Raw genomic sequence first — 7,747 nt, forward strand, 5'->3', positions numbered from 1 at the left:
TTGAAAAATGTGAACTGTGTTGAATCTAGGGACTGTACTACCTAGAGTATTTACAAGTTCCAAACCCCGTCAGACCATTACTGACAGCCAAGCCCAACAATCATGAATTAGAAATCGGTCACCACGTATACTTCAGCGTGTTTTGATGATACGGCCTCCGAAGAAAGTTAAAGTTTCTCTCTATCTTAAGGCCGGTTTTTTTACACGTCAATCTTATGGCTTTTGTAAACGGCTCGGACGCATTGAACATAAGCTTTTTGCTCTGTCGAAGAACCTCAAATGGAGTCAGCCAGCACGAACAGAGAGCGTCTGCGCTTACTGCCTTCTATACACATAATCTGTTCTATCCATCGAACCTATCGCTTTATATATCCTAGCAGGCAACCTCCCCATGGGCGTCCCCTACCTTTACCCTAGAATAAGATTTATTTCTCGATAGTTTTTAATGTCCTATATGCAGTGAGTTGCGAGTTCTAGTCCGCAAAATCCATTGAATGTTCTGCGATGTAAAGAATCGGCGACAGGCCTACTGCCTAATGAACGCTGAAACCGCTATAAAGTCGATTACTGGCAACTTTCAGCTACAGTTGCCACACGCTACTAATCTTTCCTCAGAGCCTTCTATTAATGCAAAACATTAAATCAATTTATTTAGCCAATTATTTACGTATCAACTTGAAAAAATACGGTCGCAATATAATTATAGCCTCGTATGTTGATAGTAGCCGACAGGTACATATGTTGGATGTTGCAACTTGATCAACTTGCCATGGCATTCAACCATGGCAAGTTGGGGATCCTCAGGCTTCGCCAGTTGACGCTATAATTATTAGCCTAATTGATTCCAGAAGTATATATTAGCTTCTTGATTACACTGCTCGCGAGCAAAAATCTGGAGACATTAAAATTAAAAAAATAGCTGACAAGTTCCGTTTCTCTTCAGGTGCAATTGCTAGAACCAAAGATATAGAATACGATGGGATTCAAATTGTTTTCTTCGTTACAATCTCAGTATAAGATTTGAACTATTGAGCTGAACAACACATCGCGAATACAAAAACAGTGGGTAATGAAGTGTATGGTCCTGAAGGACCTCAATGTGTGATTTATTACTATCAATCAAAAATCGTTATGTAGTTATTTTCATGCACATTTTTTACACGAATTTGTAAAATTGTGAAAGGCAGAAGCTGTTTGCTTGTCAACACTAACAATAAAGGTATGATTTAAAATCTAGGCAATTAAAATAAATTGGAGATTCACTGACCAACATTTACCTGTTTCATCAGCGAATGCAAGCCGTGAAGACACCGTTTGGAAGATTTGTCACGAAGGATATTAATTCCTGGGAGTTGAGGATGGTCGTTGATATAGATAGTAGTGTAGCCGTTGACCGAGTGCTATAATTCAGCGTCACAGTCGGGAAGCCTAGAAGAAACTTCCCGCCCCTGGCTTGGATTGCTAAGTAATCTTCCAGCAGAGACCCTGCGAGTTCAGCCGGCGCCATGGCGGGTGGTTCCTCTGCCTTGGTGTCCAACCTTCCTCGTGCGAAGCGACGTTGTCGGCCACCGGGACCAGTCGTCTCGATCGTAGTGGTACTAACTGTAACTAAAAACAACACGAAAATTAGCTCATTGTTAACGGATATATTATAACAGCCATCAATTTTATTCGTACCGAAATGCATCGTAACATGAGTTACCGTCAGCTGACGAACGGTTATTGTAAATAATTGGCTCATTTTTTTTCAAAAGGATAACCATAGTGGTCGTTGTACCGAAACTCTTTATAAATCTCTTTATAAATTAAATAGTAAAATTATTTTGGTGATCTAAACAATACAGGATTCCCTAATTGAAATTATATTTTGATAAAAATTGTTATTTGGCGCTGGCATTCTTAAAAACTGACGTTCATTACTATAGGATGGGCATCCTACTGGATAAATTCGAGCTGTCGCTACCAAACATCTCACCAAACTGCAGTGTACAAATTGCAGTATATCAGTGATTCTCAAATGCTTTCTTCGTTGTATGGGTGTATAAACGTATGTATTTTGCTCATTTTGTCCCGTGTAGTGAGCATCTGTTCATGATTAAAGTCTTCGTTGTTAGTGTCGTTCTGCGTGAATATGTCCTGCCAGTGTTGATGAAGCTGGGTTCTTTTTGTTTTGGTATGTCGTGTTGGATGTTGTTGTGTTTGAGGTGTGGGATGATTTATTAGGTGTTGAGATTACCATAGCATGCATCCAACATAACATACATTCAAGGGATGACCGCAATTACTTGCCGGCTCAATGCGCAAAAATTATTGGATAGAAAAAAGTGAAATCTAACATTACTTAATAATGAAAAATATGAAATAATAATGCTACACGGTAGTAGGGTGACTGATCGAGATCTTATAGGAGTAGATCGATAAAAAATAGATCAGTATACTAACTGCAGTGAGTGACAGAGCGCATTTTCTCGTTCGTAAAGTCACGGACGGACGGATATGACGAGCACAATAGCGTCTTTTTTTCATCAATGAGAAAATGCGCTAAAAAGGGTGAGAAATGCTGGTCTTCAAAATTTGAACGAAACTACAACATCACATCAATAAGCAAGTGATTACAACCTTTAACTTTCGTCTCATGTCTTTCATTTCCTTTCAATGTGTGTTATTTAAATGCTATTTTTGTTTCAGAAAGAAAGAATATGTTTTTGAACTCACTTGGGAAACAGGACTTAGTTGAGGTCGTAGAGACGAGTACGAGTGATGTTCTCGTTGCTCGGTCAAGTAGTACTAGGAACCGCCCGGCTGAGGAAATACGGAGGATAAAATCATGCCATGTAATTTATAAATACCACTATAACCCAGTATGTCAGGTTATCACGACGTTGCATTTTATCCTGGCACCTCTTATTCCCTATCAATAACCGCCACGGCTTCGCCCAAAAAGTCGCTACATTTGGCGCTAAGTTTTTCTGGGTCTGCTTGGCCACCCGGACCCATACTTTCAAAAAAAGTCAAGAGATCGTAAGTTCATCAGCCAATCATTGACTGCCTTTCAAGCAAAATCCACCAATCGTAGACAAGAAAATAGTACGTAAGTACTTACGTTCACTCAGCGAGTTTTGAAAGTATGGCCCCAGATCGGAATAATTTTCTGGTTAGAATCTTCACTAAAACTCTATGGTAGCCTGAGAGTCGGAAACGGTTTGACCGAGCCGATTCATGCCTAGCTTTCAAGCTGCCCAGCCAGAGGCTGCTCTTCAAACCCTGAACCGAAGCGGCCATAAGCGGCTGATTTACGTACTCCCCGAGTCCTAGACGACTCCTGTCTCAGAGTCATGAATGTCTTATGAACATTTTTTATGGTATGCATGGTTGACGATGATCTACTGCTAATGCATCGCTCAGAAGTTCCCAGTATGCTTTCGTCAAAAAGTCTCAAACATAAATTAACAAACACGTACAATAATTTTTTTAATTACCTGATTGAGGGAAAAATAAACGATGATTATTGAAACAAGTTCATCAATCGAAGGTTTATTAAGATCGCTAGGTTTGGAATTCGATGATTCAACCATCTTTTAAACACTATGAACGAATTCCAAAATTTCGTTTTCCTTATTTCCTTCTCGGAAAATCAATTTATTCTTCGCTATCTACTGACATCCATGCACGTTATACCTCTGTTTCCGTATACACTTTATACGGACAAAGCCCTTCGATCCGTATTACTTTTATTTACTCGTATTAGTTACAGTTAAATATCTTGGGGCACATCACTGGCATCCAGGCACGTTTATGATTAAATTTCAAATTGCAGTTAATACGGGACCAGCTCTTCCGTATTACCTTCATTTATTTGTTCCACTGCAAATTCTTGGGGCAGGTCGCTGGCAGACACGCCAGCCACTACCAGCATCAACAGGAACAGCACTGGTGCTGGACTCTGTGAGAGACTTTCCTTAGTAAATATCTTTATTACCTTAGGACATATTTATCCTAAAGGACCTACATATATTTATATATTTATTATATGTATAAATATATAATAAATATATATATTATATATTTATTAGATAGATATAAATAATTCTCATTACTACCAATTCTGGTATTAGCATAATTTCCTCTAAATAAGGCTTTAATAATTTAATCAATTTCCCTTGCATTTAGAATAAGACAATATTTATACACGAATAAAATTTGTCATTGTTATTGTAATTTGTACAAAAAATTCCCGGAGATGAAGAAAAAATAAGTTTTCATTGAAAAAATTACTGAAATTTTGAACTTTCTGGCAATTTCTTCTGAATCGTTTGGACACCTCCGCAAGAATAACAAGTTGAAGCACAACTCCGAGTTCCGGTATCTTTTTAGCGGTTAGAGCGTCATTTTTAGCGCATTTTCTCATTTACACATAAAAAGCGCTTTTGTGCTCAACCTGTCCGTCCGTCCGTCCGTACGTCCGTCCGTCCGTCTGTCCGTCCTCTGTCACTCACTGCAGTGAGTATTGATTGAGTTATATTTTTTTAGTATACTGCTTTTCAAATGTTCCGGTCTTGGAACATTTTAACTCGGTATCTTTCGTTGATCAAAAGAGCTCAATTTTTTATAATTTTGCCTTAGAATTTTGAAATTTCAATTCCTGTGAACTTGGTACTCTTTAAAAACTTTAAATCTCAGGAATACTCGCCATTCGGAATGAATTGGTCACTGACATCCAAACCATAACCGTGTCTGTCTGTCCGGACTTTCCATCTATTATAATTCTTGGACCGCTTCCTTTATATTGGGGAATGCGTTCGTGCGCTTGCAGGTAGCTTGACCCAGTTTATGCGAAACTCTTCTATTTACTGGAAAGTTTTCCTTGAATTTGTGGGACATTTTTTCCGTCAAGCCGACTAGTATAACGGGCCCTTGGGGTTAACGAAAATTCCAGTCACACTTGGCACAAGAACCAACTTCTTGCCAACAACATCTCCTTGTAAGGAGATGCAAAAGCATCAACCTGGTCAAAAAATGCAGTATTTAAATATTAGCTTCACTTTAATTAAATTGCGCGATTTTTGATACTGGGATCTACTAAATAAAAATTTAAAAGCAAAGACGAGGCCAGGCAAATTCATTATATCTTAACTGAAAACATTCCAGAGACCAGCACCATCATCAGTTTAAAAATCCGTGAAAACAACACAATTTGAGCAGGGAAAATTAAAATTAATAGAAAGGTATCAAAACCTAAGTAATGAATAACGGACAACGGAACATAAAATGTTTAATATAATAAATATATTTATTACGCCAGAAAGTATTTACTGTTGAGCCACAGTTTAAAAATGACAAAATAATTAGCATATTCGTGAAATTACCGCTTGAACAGATTCTTCACACCACACCAGAAATGAAATAAAACTTCACCAGCATGACGAATAAATACGATACTTTTTCACCAGTATGAAGAATAAAAACTTTTTTCAGCAGGATGACGAATATAAACGAAACTTCTTTAACATCATGACGATTAAAGACGCCTTTTTTCATCCGAATGACGACTAAAGACGAAGCATGACATGGAAGACCTAATCAACATCCAGATAAATGAGGAAAACTTTGTCCAAATAGCGATGCATGCACTTAAAGCTCTCATGTGTATCCTGACCCAATTTGGCACGGTAAAAACGGGCATCAGTGCTACTTCCGTTCTCTGCTCGTGCTTGTGCATGGGTCATAAAGGGAATTGGACAATATCATCAATAAATTTTTCTTAGTGACGTATCAACGATTTTCAAGAATAAAGAAATAAATCAAAATTGTCCCAGCCATAACTTCGTAAAAAAAATTGAGTCAAAGAAATTTCAGCCTAGGCCATGAATCGATATTTATGGCAGCTGTGAGGCTCGAACCTACATGAATTTGTAGCCTTGTCTCCAAATCCAGCATGTTTATGACAAATCTGATGTAATGAACTGACTTGTGTGGCTGTTTATGACAAATCTGATGTGATGAACTGACTTGTGTGGCTGTTTATGACAGATCTAGATGTGATGAACTGACTTGTGTGGCTGTTTATGACAGATCTGGTGTGATGAACTGACTTGTGTGGCTGTTTATGACAGATCTGGTGTGATGAACTAACTTGTATGACTGTTTATGACAGAGCTGATGTAATGAACTGACTTGTGTGGCTGTTTATGACAGATCTGGTGTGATGAACTGACTTGTGTGACTGTTTATGACAGATCTGATGTGATGAACTGACTTGTGTGACTGTTTATGACAGAGCTGATGTGATGAACTGACTTGTGTGACTGTTTATGACAGAGCTGATGTGATGAACTGACTTGTGTGACTGTTTGTGATAGGTATGGTATGATGAACTAACAAAAATATGTATAGATACGGCACGAAACCTTTGTCACGACGAGCAGCTAAAAAATCAAAAGGCCTGTTGAAGACAGACGGAAATCCGTGAAGTAAAAATACTGCATAAACAATTATTTTACCTGCCAGGTTTTAAAACAGTGCGCGGTGCACGTTTTCGCTCGTCCATAAATGAGCTGAACTAAACTGGTCTTTGGACATGCCGGGCTACGTGGTCGATAGGTCCACTTTACTGCTGATGCCAGGTTAACTACAGTCACAACTAAGGCAGCACTTTTATTAATATTTCTCTATTTTTTATTTTATGTAGCATTTTAATGCTCTGAATAACGTATGAATACGTGCATATACCAGACAATCACGAGAGAGGTTAGGTTCAGGTGTATAATTTGTCTAATGTACTTCAGCCACAATTTAAACTACAACCCATTTGCTTAAGTCAACATGCATTCAGGCTGGACTGCGGTGATGGCTTCCATTTGCAGTGGACAGGCCATCGCACAACCCAATCATCTTTCTAGGAAAGTTTAAAAGGAATTTAATGGATATTGAACTCTGTTACTCACAGGCAGATATTCACAATCACGCACATGCATATACAGTGTGCGTAATCCCACGTACTTACTTTAAATGCAGTGAGCTGCGTTGTCTCTTCAGAGCAAGAGTACCGAAAACTGTGGTTCTGTGGTACATTTAGTGATAAGAAAGGGCTTTCCAGGTAGGACGTCAGAATTTCGATTGTTGTGACTGACATTGAGCTAATTTTTACTCACAGAAATTTTTACTTCATAACACAGGATAATCAGGCAAATATTTTCAACTGTTGCCACACGCCAAACCACTGAGGTGATCAAATTTGAATTCGTGTATATAATTCGCAAATTATTAGAGCAGTAGTTAGTGAAAAATTCAACATATATTACCAATAATTTAAAAACAATAAAATGAGAAGAAGGTCACCAATTTTTTAAGGAAGACGTTTTTCCTTATTAGAATAATGCGGATCTCGTGAATTTATTTTTTTATGCTTTAAAATTCCTCTGACTAATTTGCCAGGATTTCGTGAATTTATTGTTTTGCTCTAAAATTCCTGGTAAATTTTCGACACAATCAATCAAATTATAGTGGAACTCAATCAATATTTATTAGTGGCATGCTGCGACTCAACAGGATCTTGTTTATGACGATATATTTATTATTTCGATATCAATTGAAGCAACCATAGAACTTATCAACTACATAACCGCACAGGTGTTAACATCGGTCATTCGACAACATAAATTTACATACATATGTCATCAGGACCTGAATTTTGTAGTATTCTTCTCAGACGCTTACATGAAAAAGTTTAATCGCAAAGAAATTATTC

The 7,747-nt window shown here is 37.9% G+C and overlaps 1 long non-coding RNA gene across 1 annotated transcript; it reads right to left on the minus strand.

Annotated features, from left to right (window-relative positions):
* Nucleotides 1-1,304: 1,304 nt before the first annotated feature.
* Nucleotides 1,305-3,934, minus strand: LOC108675354. Its single transcript, XR_001931103.1, has 3 exons — nt 3,847-3,934; nt 2,716-2,802; nt 1,305-1,608 (listed from the first exon to the last, which is right to left on the minus strand). It is a non-coding gene; the product is annotated as an uncharacterized LOC108675354 (long non-coding RNA).
* Nucleotides 3,935-7,747: the final 3,813 nt, after the last annotated feature.

Source organism: Hyalella azteca, unplaced genomic scaffold (assembly GCF_000764305.2).
Source record: "Hyalella azteca isolate HAZT.00-mixed unplaced genomic scaffold, Hazt_2.0.2 contig14211, whole genome shotgun sequence".
Taxonomy (NCBI): domain Eukaryota; kingdom Metazoa; phylum Arthropoda; class Malacostraca; order Amphipoda; family Hyalellidae; genus Hyalella; species Hyalella azteca.